Source organism: Drosophila rhopaloa, unplaced genomic scaffold, assembly GCF_018152115.1.
Source record: "Drosophila rhopaloa isolate 14029-0021.01 unplaced genomic scaffold, ASM1815211v1 contig_2, whole genome shotgun sequence".
NCBI lineage: Eukaryota > Metazoa > Arthropoda > Insecta > Diptera > Drosophilidae > Drosophila > Drosophila rhopaloa.
The window spans coordinates 18,907,845-18,925,701 of record NW_025335083.1 but is presented as its reverse complement, the minus strand read 5'-3'; the positions used below and the strand labels follow the sequence as shown (position 1 = coordinate 18,925,701).

Below are 17,857 nucleotides of genomic sequence, written 5' to 3'. Positions count from 1 at the left end.
AATAAAATATATATATATACAGCGCTTTATATTTCAGCTGCTTCAGGAGCAGTTCGAGCGCCTGTCAAAAACTGCAAGTGCAGTGCAGATAAACGAAGCTAATTAGCAAAAATGTACAACTTTTCAGCAGCAAAAACCAAACTTTGAGCCACGTTCCAGTGCAAACTTGGCCAGGGATTTTCAGCTGTTAGACAAAGATTGCCTCCGCCGGAAAATTCGCCATTCATAATCATAATCACCGTCGACGTCGCGACGGCACTTGTTAATTTCTGTTGGCAACTTGGGAAAAGTTTTTCGGTCTGAGAGGAAGATTATCTAAATGATGTTAATAAAATGTTTAATAAAGCTCTCAGGACATGACCTACACACGCATGGCTAGAAACTGGAGTGCCGAAAGCGACATTGATGCTGTCAAAATATTCGAAATATTTATCCCCGGATCTAAACTTTCTGGCTTGCCATTCGAAACATGCAATTTGTATTTCAGCCCTCCGCACTAATTATTGCCAAAACTTTGGCTCCGCCAAGGAAAAGCTCATTAAAATCATCCAGGTCTTGCATTAAGCGGACCTGCATTAACTTTTTTGTCTTTGCCCCCGAAAGTTTTTCAGCCAAACTTTCACACATTTTGTGACGTGGCAAGGATGCTGCGACAGCTCAAGGATAAGGGAACAAAAAACCTGGACGACAACGGAATAAGGGACATTTTCACATGACTGGGGCCGGGAATGGATGCAAGCAGCTGCTGTGCAAGTTTCTGTTGCGAAGGGCAAAAAGTTTCGAACGCAGTTTGATGTCTCTGCCAGCTGCGATGCCAACTTTGATATCTTATGGCCATATCTGGCCTTCCAAGTTCGAAAACCAAAGATAAGTTTATTTTCAGTTTAATTGGCAAATGGGATCAAATAAACAAAAACAATTGTTTTAAATTGTTGCCATATTATAGGATTTAATTTAAAATGTTAGTTCTTAAAATGTTGAAAATAAAGGATGGAAATGCATTGAAAACAGTGAAAAATGTAGAAAAATATTTTATTTGTCAAATAAAAAACACCAATACTGTCTCATTTTTGTACTGTTTTATGTAAAAAACTTAAGTAGCCATACCAAAAAAATAGTATATTTGCCAATACTTTTTTACATTTTAAACTACATTTCTGATGGATTCTATATTTGATAATTTAAACGCTTAGTTTTTTTTATTACAAATTTCTAGCTATCCCAGAGGTATTTCAAGAACAGCCAACACTATTGGTCTGCCATCTGGTATCTGGAATTCTCTCACAGATGCTCGGTTACATTTTTGTGGCAGTACCTTGGGCTGACAAATTCTCAAGGCAGTTGTAAAATTATGCTAATTTCCACAGCAGTAAAAAGAGCAGCAGCAAGAAGAGTTTGAATTTTTTAACAACAAAATAATAAAAATTTCATGGCTACATTACGATTCAATTACGTTCGCCTCCAGCCGAAAAATACAAAAATTATGCATTATATATTTTGTGCAAGCGAAAGGTATTCATTTTTATTTTAGACTTCTCTGATTCGAAGACAAATTACTCTTACATCTGACACTCTGCATTTGTCTTCAGCTTTTAGCGTGTAAGATGCGGAACGTGTTTTTGGCACGTGACAGTGCGGACGGTCAGTGTAAGGCCAAGTGTCTTGAGTGCATCTAAGCCTTAAAGCTGTCAATATTCTGCGGGACTTCGGGGCTTAAAAACTTTTGTTTTCCATGGTTAGTTGAGGACCCGAATTTCTCCATTTCTCGGCTTATCCCCAACAACTCAATAGTGGCATTTTATACTGTGGCATTTCCTTGTAATTTCTATGGCAAAGCAACACAGCTGCTTGAGGGCCAAAGCATTTTTTTCTCCGGATTTTTTCCTTCCTGTTGCCGATGAAAATTGCTTGTTGCAAGAGCTTTTTGCATTTTCATTAATTTATTGGGAAAACTCATCGCCTTCTGCCAGTTCGTCCTTCTGAGTTTTCGTCCAACACCCAAAGTTCGGCAGCAATACAATCAGGCGATTGCCCGACGCCAAGGAAATGTGTTTCCTTCTAGCCATTAGCATTAATATTTCAATGCCTTCGGGGAAGTCCCTGCCCCTCGATCCCCTCCACAGCCCCCTCCGTTCACCACCTCTGGCCTTCTGAGCTGAGCACAACAATTTTTGAGCTATGCGATGGCGTTTTCGGGTAGCGTAACAAGCTAAATTTCTGTACTTGTCAGCTGCTGCCAGATTTACGTGTTGTTATTGTACCAGCAGCAACCAGAAAGGAAAAAAAAATTCAAATTCACTTTCAAAATATTAGATTTTTCGTTAAGGACAGATTATATTCTTAATGAATAAATATTTTAGTTGCTTTAGAACAAAATAAATTAAACTGTTATTTAGAAATGTAATTATGTATTAGCATTTACTGCATTTACTTAAAATTATTTTAAATCATAAGTGCTCAAAATGGTATCCTATCAAATGTGTTTGTGTTATTGATCTTTTTTTTTCATGTTTAGACATTTTGGTTTTATTTTACTCTACTAGCGTAGGTGTGAAATATCAAAGTAGGTCGACAGGTTAACATTTAAGGCTTAAATCATAGTTTACGTGAAAATAGTTTTGAAAATTTTCTTTAATTTCTTTATAAAGATTGAGAACAATTTGGCATTACAAATTCAAGCGCGGATACAAAGAATGTTTTTTTTTATAAATAATTGAAAGAAACAAAAGCCATAACTTAGTAAATTGAATAGAGAAACATGCCGATAATAAGTAGGTTGCATATAATGGAGAAAAAAAATTATCCTAAGAACGATTATTCATGAAAATAAAATTCAGTGATATTTTTCTCAGTGTGTCAATGTCACCACCCTTCCCGGCCGCACACACTCTCAACTTCTCGCCTGGACCTGTTTCATAAACAAGTTCTGTTCGGTTTGGTTGGGATTTTTTTGTTTTGCTGTGCCGCCCTTTACAGCTTTCCCTGGTGGAGAATTTCGGGGTGGCGAGGGTGGATTTTAGGGGGTTACTGGGGCCGGGTTATAAATTTACATGCATAGTTATAGTTCTTTACCCCGGCCCCGAGGCGAATGGCAGCGGCAGCCAGCAGTGACACAGCTGATGAAAATTGCCGAGCTGCCTGTAAGGCTTCAAATGCAACTTACTCCCATATACAGTGATGTTGTTGTTTTCCCTGTTGCCTCTGAGTACGTACAAAAGTTTCACTGAATTTATTATGAGTGCTGTAGTTGCTGCTGCATAAATTATTGTTATTAATTTATAAAACTGTTGCCAGCCCTCAGTACAATTGAAATATGTTCGCACTTTCCACAACTTCTCGTTCCGCTTTTGGTGCACTTCCTCATTATGCATTTTGCAGCTTTAAGCTAAAGACTTTATGACAAGCATTTGTCATTTGGTCAAGGGGAAAAGGTTCATTTGGGTTCACTTCCGCTTCCGCTTTGTGCCGCGTCACTTAATTGACATTCTATCTCCATTAGGCTAACAAGTCTCACTTCGTCACGCTGAATAAGCTTCGTTTATTTCGCACACTGTGCTAGCACAGTCCGGATATTTAATTAGCTTGTAGAAAAAAATACTTTTTTAGAAAATGAAAATATTTTAATTAACAAGGATCAAGAATATTCTTAACTAAATGCCGAGACTAGCAGTCAACAAAGTACTCACTGCGTATACGCAATATATGTGTATACGCAATAAATGTGTATACGCAATATTTGTTTTTCAAGAAATCTTCGCAATCTTTTAACTCAATTTTTTAATAAGCCCAGCATAGACCACACATGTTATATATTTAAAAGGGTTGATGGCGCTTTCCTTAAGTTTTTTTTTACTGATGGATTAACTGAATGCCAAGCGATAAGCCTCAAGCGAGTTGCAGCCAACAATCTTGGCTAAGTGCAGTTGCAGTCGAGGGGGCTTCTCATGTTTACAGATTTTAATCTAAAGTGCGAACTCATTTTCCATTTTACACTTGACTGCAGTAAGCGCATGTAAAATGCAGCTAGCTGGCTTGTAAAAGCGATGAGGACATTAAAAGTGCCACGGCAACAAGCTGGTTGCAATGCGTGACATTAACTTTGCCCAGAAATGTTGTCTAGACCCAGAGAATGAAAATTTGCATAATAGTCCCAGCTCTGAGAAATTGGAGTGCAGCCTGGCTGTTCCACCAATCAATTAAAAATTAATTACTTTGCTGCAGGCCGCCGCAAGGTTTTCTCATTTCCGCTTTAAGAATTACCCTTTTTTCTTAGCAAGGCAAAGGCAAAAAAGACAATCTCTTCAACTCAGAATGCGAGTTTTTTCTATAGAAAATTATTAATAGAAAAAATCAATTTTTTACCATTGTAAAATCAATTTCCTGCCACTTTCTTCGTGTAAATCAACTGCAGTTACTTAATCATTGGCAGGAAATTAACAAACAAAAAAGTAGTCTATGAAATATGGCTTAAAATTAAATCTATCAAATTTGCAAATCACAAATGAAATGAAATATGAATGCTTAAAACATCTATTTAATATTGAGAGATGTCATTCACAATTAAACCATTTAAATTTAAATTCAATTTCTGAAACTCCCATCTTTCCTTTATTTAAATTTATCTAAAAGCTTTAATTCCCTGCATCAGACATTAAAATTTCTCTTTTCGTTAACACACCACATTTTTCTTAACTACTTTCTGCTTTTCATTAGCCACACTGGTAACAAAAAAATGACGAGTGCAAACAAATGAGTAACATAATTAACACCGGAAACGAAGGGACATAACAAAAAACGGTGGCAAATTAAAAATTGAAGTATGCAGTTGAGGGACCCGGAGAAAGACCGTAAAAGGAGCCGCTCCAAGCTGCACACGGCATTTTGTAGGGCGCCGGTACATATAAAATTCCCTCACAATGTTGCACCAACGGCACACACTGGGCAAATAATAATTTGCATGTTAAGCTGCGCCGAAAATAAAGTGCAAAAGAATTTTCAGTTCGCATAAAATAGTCATAAACGGAATTCGCTCAGCCTTCTCGGAAAATGCCTGCCGCCGGAAAATGGAGGAGGCTACAAAGTAGCGCATCGGTAATTTCATTTTCTATTTACATACAAACGTGCACTCATGTACTGGATATATATAAGAGTACATATACAGTTGCAGGCCGAGGAACACGCATGCACAAATTAAAAATGCATTAAAGTCAAATTGCAGTGCAGCTCATTCACATATGTACGCCAAACAAACAGTGCGTGTCGAGGCTTTAAGACGGGCAAAATCAGAATAGGCTTAAATCTATTATATAAAGAACAATTTACAAGTTCTCAATATTGGCTAACAATAAAATTAACTTTCAAAAAAATGAAAAGGAAAGTCCTTAAATCAATTAATAAGCGAACTAGAAACCAGATTTTTAAGGTATTTATTTCAATTCTATTTATATACATATATTGCAGAATATTTAACTGAATTTTAATTTTGTAACGCACTGTTCATATATTTGCCTCCGAGTTGTCATTAAGTTACAAGCCCAAAAAAGGTTTTAAAACTCTGAAAATAAACGTGTGTACATTCATGTCTGCGTACATAGCCTTCGTCTTGTATCTTGAGATTGGAGTGCCAGCCATTAACCGAAGCATCATCTGGGGTTTGAGGGCGGTGGACTTGATGAGTGTGTAATTTTGCCATTAATATTAATTTAAAAGTTTAGCATTCGTTAAAAGCATATAATGAAGATAAATTCTTTAGTGGCTTATTTAAGAAAATAGTCGGTTAAATCATTAGTAAACAATTTACAAATTCTAGGAACTATCTGTTTGATACTTATACTTTATTTTTTTTTACTTTAGTGGGTACATTTATAATCAAGTCTTTAAAATAGCCACTCTTACAGTCAGTAAAATGGATCCCGGTATGTTTGGGCATAGTTCCTGAGTCTATCTATTCTGCATTTACATATCCATATTCCGCATTTCCCATCAATAACTCACGGGTGTCAAACAGGCAAGTAAACACAAATTAATTTCTCCTGTCAACAGCTAGACAAAGCCTTCTGATGACTAGGCAATGCTGAGGCCATGAATTAGCTGATCTTCCCTCTCTGTTTTCTAGCCAACTCCCGCCGATGTCCTTGACAATGGCAGGATACGGGGAAAATTATCAGCTCATTTGTCAGTCGGCGCCGAGAGGTGGAAAATAAATTACGCGACACTTTAGCCACCAAGCCTTGTAAGTTGACAATTCTGTTTGGTGGGTGTGCGGGTGTCACCAAAGTTGACAGCTGGGCGGTGGTTGAATGTGGGTGGTTGTGGGTGGTAGTGGGTTGTTGTGGGTGCTAAGTGGGTGGGAAATTGCCTACATCCACACAAAGTCACGCACCAGAGCAACAAGACGTGTTCCGTCTGTCTGCCTTGTTTGTTTGTTTATTCCGCGCGGCTTTTGTTTGACACAAGCCATTTGTCAACTCATTATTAGCCTTCGCCGGGGTCTGCAGCAAGTGTTGCTAATTGAAAACGTGTTTCAAGTCCAATCCCTTTCAAGCTGTAAATTCCTCCACTTTTTATTGGGTTGTCACATCGCTGACCGCCTGGCCAAGTGCATGTCTGCATGGTCACGCCCCACCAATGGCACTAATTAAACCGCATTGGGCTGCTGTCAGCGGGCCTCTGAAAAATCCTTTATTATGAAAAGAAACATTAAAGAGTTTGGCTATAAAAGAATTTGATTGCAAGTTACAAGACGAATTAAATGCTCTGAAGGAGGGCTAAAATTTGTCTTAAGGTTTATACTTTTAATTTGATGTCTGATGCCTGTTTTCTTGACAAATGTAAATGTTAATTGTAGCGTTTAAGCTTACAAACCGTAATAAAATAATTATCTACATATCATCATATCATATAAAAGCATGTTATTATTTGTAATTTATTTTCTTGCTTTAAAAAACTTTAATCAGTCTATCAATTAGGCTCTTCACGGTGTCACCCTTTTGTAAGGGTATAAAACCATTAAACGTTAATGACTTTTAATGAATTTCATTCAATGGCTGCAGCGCAGCATGTCAGGTGGATTTTGGTTTTGTGGGTATTTTAATTCGAACCGCTACAGGGGGACAAGCCCATTTAAAATGCATCCCATTGCCGACTGACCCAGGGCAAAGTTCAGGGGCCACTAAGCCGGGCCTTGAGCTACGTGATGCTGTTCAGCTCGGTCGTAAAATCTGTGCACACATAAAACTTAAGCAAACACAGCTTGAGCTGCTTTATTTTCGTGTGTGTGTGTGTGTGGGTGTGTTTTTCTTTTAGCCCCGATTCTTTTGGTTATAAAACTTCCAGTCGAAATAAAAGGGTCAACATTGTGATTTTATGTGAGTGGAAGCAGCAGGAGTAGAATCAGGAGCAGCGTTTCCGTTTCCGTTTCTGGGCTGCCGAACTACAACTTACTTAGCGCACACACAAAGTGAAGTGTAACATGATATGTTGACATGTGTGGGTGCGTAATTCAATAGCAAGCTCGAGTATTTCAAGTGCTGTGGTGCGTAAAGATGTGGGGGCCCAAAGGAACCCCACCATTCCACCGCCCACTCGACCATCTTTCAACTTGGCTCTTAGTGTCAGTCATGGTGGATTAAGCAATTGAAATTGGATTAGACGCAGACTTCCCGCTCTCTCAGTCCGTCCAGCAACTTCAATTTGCATGTGTCGGTAATCCCGCTATCTGAGCCAACCAACTGACATGTCATTGCGAAAGGCTTAAACACAAGTAACCCCGCCCTCCAAGTCCAAGTCCTCCTCAAGGCAACTGCACTTCGGAGTGGCAGTGCCTGAGGTAAACAGAAAACTCTCTTGCAGCTGGCAAATAAATTAATGTTGCCGCTCAAGTTCGAATTCAATAAATTATGGACCAGCACGAAAATAGGGCACTCAGCGAAAACATATGTACGATTTCGTATACTTAAAAAACACATACTATACTAACAAAAAAAAAAAAAAAATTATATTTGTTATAAATAAAAATAATTTTAAAAAAATTTAACTAACTGGTCATATGGCTTTTTCTACACCTGATTTGTTATCAGGCTTTAAAAATATAGCCAACAGTAGAAATGTTTTTTCCTTGTGCACCATTCATCGATTTGTCTTCGTATGGATAACAAGTGTAAAAAGCATAAATTCCATTCAAGATGTTGCCAACCGACCGCAAAAATAAATGTAAAGAAAGTAAGCAAAAGTTGTGCACTTTGATTTGGCCAGAGGTAACAGAGGTAGCCGCAAAACACCGCCAAGTATCGTGAAAGCATTTAAAAAGTTCCTGAACGAAAACATTTGACCAGGCAAAGAATGGCAAGAAAACTTTGCCGAAACTAAATTCTTCAGGGTTCAGACCACGTATCGGTAGCCGCAAGAGAGCAAACATTAGGTTAGACAATAGATTGGCAATTGAAGTAACTGACCGGGATGAGTGTAGTCCCATGGCTGTGCTTTTGCTTGAAATAAATGGGAAATCGAACTTAGAAGTGAGAAAATATTAAAAGAATTTATGCCATATATGGTAAAGAAAATGTATTAATTGGTTGAAATTCCAAATAAATTTATTTATAACTAATTAATAAACTATAGATAACCTATGAAAAGGCTTCCTGTGACTGAAATTCTGAATACCAAACCCAACCCATAGAAGAACTTTTCACACACGCATTCTTTATTAAAACTCGACCAACGTTTAGCTCAAAAACGTAGCTTGCAGCTGTTTCCATGCAGTCTGCTAATTGGTGCAAAGACAAAAAGCTTGCGGCTAACTTACACTTGAAACACACAGAATTTCATTAATTTAAAAGTAGACCGAGCGACTGCACTTAATCCACACGGCAACAGAGTGGGCCGAACATATTTTATAAATGAATTAAAGTTCCCTGGCAAACATTTAAACTGGCCAAACGGGCAGAAAAAGTTCAAGGACCAAAGCTAAAATTTTGTAGAAATATAAAATTTAAGCCACAACTTAAAACTTTCGCCCTTTGCATCGAAAGTTAGCCCGGCATCAAAATTCACAGTGACCTCAAAAATTTCCGTCCAAAGACCGAGGTGTGTTTGTTGCCTGACCCCAAGGCAAAGTTAGAGAACTCAATGAAATTTTTAAATTGATTTCGCTAATTTGTTGTGTGAACATTCGGTTCAGCCTAGACGATATTTTCGCATTTAAATATATGTTTTTCATCGCCCCAGGCGGCCAGACATCTAGCTCGACACACGCCCACACTCATAAGTATTTTTCACAGCCAAAAGGGAGACAAACAAAGGCAAAAAGCCAATGCCAGACATTTGACAATGTAGCTGAGTAAACAAAGATATCAGTTACCATGGGATGTTCGGGAGTCTAAGATAAACTAGGTGGCAATTTGCCACGACCCGCAAACTCCTACGCGCGCATCAAGCAGATGAGTTCTCATTTATATGGCATTCTTTTAGGTGTCGCCCAGCATATGGAGGTCGGGTAATTAAAGCAATGCGAAGGCGAAAGGCTGTTAACATGACAAGCAATTTGTTGCGCCGGCTAATGTGGGCGGGGTGTGAGGTTATATAGGGTTGTGGAGGGGTCTTACCACTGAAATCGTCACCTGAAAAATTTTACAGAATTTACCTGGAATTATAACCTACATTAAAGATATAAGAGGTATAAAGCGGCGAGCAAATATGTTAGGGAATAATTAACATTTAAGTAGCTCTTACGAAAATTTTAGTCATATATATTTCTATATCAGAACGTCTTTTAATCATATATTTTAATTATTTTTCAATCATCACACCATATATTAAAAACATTTTTGAACAACAAATAAACTGACAATTTAAAGTTAGAAAACTCATTTAAGATTTGTCAGAAATCTCTCAATGGTGTCATAAATTGTATAATCTATTGCAATTCATTCATATCAATTAGTAGTTATTAATATTCTTTAAAAACCGTGGAAGTTGTGTTAGTTCCACAGAAACCAAGTACCCCAATTCTTCTAAGGACTTCCAGCATGTATGATTAAAACACGTTCTGTTCTGGGTTCTCTTAAAATTTCCCTTTTTCAAACATTTTGAGAGCTCTGTTAACTCGAACCAACAACAGTCGAACCAGGCTTAACATAGCTGCCGAAGTTGGTCCAGCACTTCAGTTCGTCGTGGATTCTGTAAGTGTGCGGTTCAAGCAACGGATATTGAAACACGGCTTAATATAATAAGAAAACTAAAAGATTTTTTAAATAATAAATAAAATATTTCAGTGCTCCACAAAAAAAATTATTTATAAATATAACTAAAACTAATTAGCAAAATAAATAAAATAGTGCCAGATATTACTTTACATAAGATCCAACAAAAAATAGTAACAATAATAAGATAATAAAAATATTACCAACAAGATAACAAGGAATAATACCAAATCCCAAAAGGATCGCACCATTTTCATAGTGAAATGCTAGTGACATCAAAAGACTGCCCGAAAATACCACACCCAATACTTGGATTCCTATTCAACGTAATCGGAAGCAACCGGAGTAGCGATTTCTTAACAAAAAATCAATAAATATGAATTTAAATTGCTGAAAGTGTTCTTTGGCGGGCATAAATAAGTAATATCGCATATGGTTCCACGCGACTGACTGCCCCAGTAAGTATGCAACGTTCGATTAACTTGTAATTTCAGCCTCGCACACTCGCATAAATGGGAAAACATTTCACTTGCTTAAAATTCATGCGATAAAAAAAGCAAAAATTCGCAAACGCAGCACTACCCCATACGAAAAATCATGGATAATTTATGCGTTTCTGTAACCGTTACCGTTAACCGGTAATGTCGATAATGTCGGGTGCCTCATTGCGTCCGATATATGTACCAACGTATACATATGTGTTGTTGGCATATCCCAAACAATTTGTTTACCGTTTTCGGCCTTGTTGAGCGCCTTTATTAACCCGTTTGCGTATGCCATTGCAGTTGGCTTAAACTGTTCATTTCCGCACTCGGACATCGACGGCCATTTACTTATGCCTGTTAAACAATAATGCATTTTCGATTAATGGATCGAACGGAACTGTCGAGCAAATGCTTGAGTCCAACTGTAATCGTGTAATGGAGAATCATTAATTGATGGAATATCTTACATATTTCCGATCATATACACCCGGTAATTAAGTTCGGATACATCGCGAGCAGCTCCATTACAAAAACTGTTTCCAATATTACAAAATCTTGAGACTTTCATGGACTTAAATGTTTTCTTAAAATAAAAACTATGTGCAGTAATTAAAGAGATAATCAGAAATAGTCAGAACATACAATTATTTATTTTTAGATTGTTAAAGGTCTGAATCGGTATTTTCAATTTAAAACTTCATGTCAAAATATAATAATAATAACTTAGTTTTCTTAATTAAAATGAACGGTCATGTTATAGTCCTTAAATTGAAACCATACCTTTAATGCCACTTATATTTGTATTTAAATCCAATTAATCTTACTCTATCCCAATTCTTTTTCCACCCATACCATTAGGATTAACTTTTCCCGCGCTTTACTTCCAATGACAATTTGTACCTACTTTAAAATGCATTTGCATAAACATATTCCAAAGAAAATACCAACGGCAGAACCAACGGAAAACCCCATCGTCAATTTGTCAATTGTCTTGGCAGTGCAGTTGCCAACATTTTGCCGAAAAAGATTGATGATGATGCCGAAATACTTTCAGACTTTGAGCCGATTTTCTTGACTTTTTTCGTTGGCTTTACAGCTGCCATAAAAATGTGAAGAACAGATAAGAAATAAAAAAGGGAGAATAATTTGCATGGCTAAGGTTTATTGCGGTTGCCTGGTCGATGCGGTGATTGTAATAAATTTTCTGATAAAACAATTCAAAAGTCATTAAATACGGTTTCTTGTCGCTGGCATTGCATTAATTTTCGACATCGTAGGTTGGATCTGGCCTCTCTCACAATTTTGGTCGCTGACCTAAATGCATTTTTTTATGGTCGAACATCGAAAGTCAAAGTAATTTAATTTCGGTTTTCCTCTTGGCCCACTTTATGACGCACAGAGCCATGCCGTTGACAGTTTTCTTGCCGCCTTTTTATTTCATTTTTTTCGTTTAGAGGTTTTTTTTACTTCTAGGCTGTTCCTAGTGAAAATCGTCAGCCAAGCAAAAAAAATTGTCAGTCGAACTGAAAAATGTGGGGTAGGAAAAAACAAGTGAAAAGTGCTTTTCTAACTTTGACTTCGTTAAAACCTTACAAATGGCGCTAAGTTAACAAGCCCAGAGACAATGTCAATGTAATTTAAAAGAAACTTTTATTAGCGCACGTTTGAGTCCGCAGACAAAAGCGTGAAAAATGCTAATTAAATCTAATGTAAATACTGAGTGTCCTTCAAGCGGCAAGGCAATTTTATTCAAAGCGAGAAAATTGGTAGAGAATTTGTATTTAATTTAAACACTTAGATAGGCAATATAGACAAGACTTGTAGAAAACCGGTCTCAAAGCTTAAGAGTAAACTACTCGCTTAGACAAATATACAAATGTGTGTATATTTGCCCACCACAAACTAGTCCTCTATCTTGAAACTTAAACAATATATTTGAAATAAATTTGTTTATTCATTGCACAAGAAAGTCAAGCACAAATACCGTGTCAAGTATTATGTACCGAAATGTAGTTAAATCATTTTAAACGTAAAATTCTTTAAGCCTATTAAAAAAGCTGTTTCCCGCTCTTATCTTATCTTATTCCATCTCTTTTAATACTCTCGATTAAAAAATATCAGTGTATATTAAGTGTTTATAAAGTACAGATTTTCCTAGCAAAAAAAAACACATTTTATTTTCATTTAATTGCTTTGTTACTTCCATTAGGTGGCATATAAATAACGTAAATTATTTATATTCATTTATTTAATTAAAACAAATTTCCTTAAGAACTGGAATACAAATATTTAAGTTCTTTAGACACTTGTCACTAGTCGAGTGTTAAATAACAAATTGTGGTTAAATCTTTTTAATCTGACGATTTTGTAATCCTATTAAAATCAATTTTCATGACTCATCGCTCACATATTCACTAACAAAAAACTACAGCTGCAAATCAAAGGTTTTAAGTAAATAGATAAATGGCTACTAAAGCAATAAATGATAAATTCCCATTTGGCCAATGCAACAAAGTGATAAATTTGAAAAATCTATGACTTTTTGTCAATACCATTGGTCAATGCAAAAAGAATTTGCCACTTAATAACAACAAGTAGTAGAAAAAAACAGAAGCATAATTGATTTTAAGTCCCGGGCAGTGAAAAAAATTAAGAGCAAACTGAATAAATAAAGCAAAACGAGTAAAGTGAAAGTAAACAAAACAGCAAGCTGAACGAATGAAACGTTAATGGAAAATGGGAAAAATATATAATCCATTTAAAATCGAGAAAGGAACTAGTTAGGTATTTAAAAAATCAAATAAAACAACCAGAGAAAATGTTGCACAACGTTTTAATAAATAATCTGTATCAAAATGTTTAAAGAGTAAAGAGAAAGGGAATTGAAAATGAGACAAAATTTATCACAGAAAATACAGAATCCGGACATATAATAAAATAAATGTTTTTGAATGAATAAATTCAACGTTTAAAGACCAAATAACAATATAAGAACATGTGAAATTATAATAACAAATACGACAAAATATTTAAACTAAGGAATCTTTAATCAAAGAGAAAATAAATTGACCAAAATGAAGCTCTAAATATGCAAAATCGTAGAAAACTCGGTCCACAATTTTACACAATTCTGCGGTTGTCTTTCTTGGCTAAAAGTGCTTAGCCAAAAGCAACGCAAATTTGTTGCCAGTTTCTTGTTAGCTGATTGTTGTTGTTTGTTTGCACTGCCACTGCTGCTTGTTGACAACGGCGACAACGACAACGACATCAGTTTATTTTTATCAGTTTTATGCTAATAGATTTGAGGACACTTGCAGCAGCTGCTCCTTGGGGAACGAAAACGACAAGGACGAGGGCCAAAACCGAGACTTATTTGGAGTGCGGCCAAAGTTGAGATTGGCGTAAAAATATGCAAAGCATTCTAGCTGCAGATATTCAATAACGTTTAACAAGCAAACTCCCGTTTAAAATTAAATGCAAAAGTAAAATTTGCTCAACTGCAGCAGAGCAAACTTGAACCGCAACCAATTTATTTCTCAACAAAAACACCAGGCTGCCATCAGCAGCTGTATTCCGCTCTAATTATATTATTAATAATTAAGCTTGTCCAGAGGCCACAAGCAAGTGAAACCAACAAGTATTCATGCGGTCATGCAGAAACGCATACAACAGACAAATTATGGTTAAAATCTGTGATAATTTGCCAAAGGATATAACATAACTGCGGGAGAGTGAAAATGTTTAGTTAATTCTACTTAATTTCAAAACAATTTTGCAGAAGACATTTTAGTTGTATTATTTCAACTATTTGTCTATCATTTATAAATAAAAACGTTGATTTATTTTCACAACATTCAAGTCATAGATTTCAAGACACAGACTGGCTAACAAAATGGTAACCTGTTAAAAAAAAACAAATTTGTTTAGATGATATATGGCGGTTGTTAGGAAAAAATTGCTCTCACACCCTACTTAATATTCATTTGGCAGGACCCAAGTTATTTACAATCAATATACGATCTTCTTGGAACCACCTTATTGTGCTCAAAATAATTGATTGATTTTTTTGGGGCATAAATTTCGCTTTATTTTTGTGCTCTTGAGCGGAAAAGTGTAGACAAGGGCGTTCGGTAATGGCCATTGAAACGAAATAAAATGTGTCAGCCATATTGATATTTTTTCGTTATTCTCTCAATCTGTGTCTTCAGCCCCATTCCGAATAGATTGCTGTTGCCGGGTTACTTGGCCCAAATAAGAAGAAGCAATCCAACGTTGTCAATATTAAAATTGAAAATATTTCATTTGCCAACCTTCTGCTTAGATGCGAGCCTGCAGTCTGACGGCATGATTGGAATTATAATAAGCTTCTGTCCGGACCAAGAAAAAAAATGGCTAAAAGATTTATTCCATTCCACTCTTTGTCTATATCCTTGGCGATGGGCGGTTCGGACCGGCAAAACTTGTAGTTAAGTGTGTACAAGTTTCGGGCCGAATATACATATATCATAAGTTTTGTGTGTGTTCCGCCTTTGTTACGCTCACTTGAGCATGGTAATATTCTGTTGCCCCAAAATGTTTGCAACGCCAAATGTAAATATTTACAAATGTGCTCCAAAAAATAGAGGTTGGCCTATGAAATATGCTTGCGAAAAAAACTTTAAAAACTGTATATTTATTAAAGACTATACAAAGTCGTTTCTTTAAAAAAAATTATATAATTTACTTACCATCAATTAAAAAGTCTAACAAACAACCATATTAAAAATGTGTAAAATCATTAGAGACAGTTAAGAAGCGGTAAAATTTAATTTGCTTTATTTATTTATCATATTAAATAGTTAATTTTTCAAATAGTTAGTATTTTATTTCCTTTCAAAATATTTGTAATTCTATATTTGAAATATGCAAATTTCCCTATTATTTTGATAATAGCTGTATGCAGATAAGGCCGAATGTCTGTGTATGCTCGAATATTTTTTGTCCATAGTTGTAAGCATTTTCCTTTGGCACATTCGTCTTTTCACATTTCCTTTACAATTGTGATTTTACAACGGTTGACTGGATTATGCAGCTTTGTGAATTTGTCTCTTTACTTTAAAAAACATTCAAATAAGAACAGTTTATCTGTGATTGTTCAACAGCCGACTGCAGCATCTGTTTGCTCAGAAAACTACGAAATATTCTTTTATGGTATTATCCTTTGATCCATTTTCCAAAAAAAAAATCAATTTACTAAGCTGCAAAATTGACTGATTCAATATTGTATTGCAGACTATTTATTTATAGACTGGCCACAGATACATTTTGTTTGAATAGCCTAAGCCCCTAATGCCTTTCTGTTGTCAAAATTGAAATGCAGATTGTACGCAAAAATGATTTATTATGCATGGTTTGTGTAATGAACAAATCACACAGAACAAAAATAAAAACCTTATATAGAAAAGATACGAGCGTGCTGCCTTAATTGGCAATTTACGAGTGACGCCACATTTGTGGGTGAGGATGTCAGATTAAATGAATCTGGAGTGGATGAAAGGCGAATTCGATTCCGGGTCTCGGATTGGCGTCAATTACATTGATTTTTCCCGGAAAATCTTTGGGTAGCTGTTGAATTTTAGGCTGACAAAAGATGGCCCAATAACTGAGTGAGCGTTGACTTAATAGAAATTGGATTTCCTTGCTCATTTCCATATTCAGTTGGTCAGGTGCCAAGGAGCACTTCCTGTATTTGTAATTCCTTTTACCCCGAACCCACATCGTCTTCCGATTCATGTGTCTGCATATTTAATATGATATGTAGATTTTATCCATATACGTTTTCGGCCGTGGCATCGTTATCTTTTGTGCGTGGTTAATCTCCATTAAAGCCAACTGCCACGTTCTCGGTGTTTTCCATCTTCCAATGCCCCGAAAACATCGCGAACGTGTTGCGAAATAAGGCAACGAGTTTCTCGGGACCGCCTGTTGCTTTTAATACCCATTTTGAATGCGTTTCCTTCTTAAAAGATTTTAAAACTTATTGATGGATTTATTTTCTCTTTCGTTGTGACACGTACGTGCAAGAATAGTAATTTAAATTATTTCACATCAGAAATGTAAGTTTCTTGGTTTCAGAAAAAGCGTTTAACTTTTTAAAACTTTAAAGGTTTATGCTTTAAAGAAGTAGTTAATGTTTTATTAACAATAAAATAAGATTATATTATCTCTACAAAAAAATGTTTGGGTTACGTATTAGGTTTAACAATTTGTTAGCTTTGAAGGGACTGTTAAATTTGTAATAAATGATTAATTACCATCTCAAAGTCAACCCAAATCGGCAAACCCTTAGTTCCACTTGAATGGCTACAAACAGCCAATACCTTCCCCGATTTCTCACCCTTCCAAGAACCCCGGAAAATGTTTTTTCATTGATAACCTTGAACCAATCCATACATCAGTTGTGATTTTTTGTGCGTCGGCCCTTAACGCATCTGCAGTGATTTAATGACTGCCATCGACCCGTGTGATGGCCAATCCCCTGCCCCCTTCGGTTACGCCCTTATTGATGAGGCGCACATGTCTATGGCCTGATGAGTTGCAAGTGGCCCCAGAGGGATAATAACCCTAACCATAACCTAACCCACACACTCGCGGAATGGCCGACACGCAGTGATTTAAGCTCTGGGTCCTGCCCCGACCACGCGGCGTATGAGTAATGTGCTGCGATTGACCGCAACGTTGACTTGTTGACGCCGCGCGAGCCAGTGAGCCATAAAACGTCGCACTTTTTCACAGATTTGATTTTTGATTTGCCCTCTGCGTGGGCAAAGCCGAAAGCCTCCTATTCAGAGTGTAGAAATTGGAAAACCGAGGCAAAAACAAAATGAAATTGACGCTGATCCAGCTTCAGGGAATTGGTTGTAGCTCGGAAGTCCTTCCGTCAGTGATACTCATGCACTTAAAAGTAACAAATTATCAACAGTTTTTTTTAAAGTTGTAAAATGTTTCTTAAAAAGGTATAAAACATTAAGATATATATTTTATTTCTTTTTATTAACTTTTAACTTTTTAATTTGTTTTATTTTATATTTTGTATATTATTTAAATCTACAACTAATTCGATAAAACTTCAAACATTATGTTAAATACATAAGAAATTATTACAATACTTATTTACTAACGTAATAGACCCAT

At 36.2% G+C, this 17,857-nt stretch overlaps 1 protein-coding gene across 1 annotated transcript in view; it reads left to right on the top strand.

Moving 5' to 3' along the window:
- Window positions 1-10,183: 10,183 nt before the first annotated feature.
- Window positions 10,184-17,857, top strand: part of LOC108040948 — a 29,090-nt gene continuing 21,416 nt past the window's right edge. The window contains exon 1 of the mRNA XM_017118664.2: window positions 10,184-10,657. The gene's annotated coding sequence lies outside the window, so the exon portion shown is untranslated. The remainder of the gene's footprint in view (window positions 10,658-17,857) is intronic.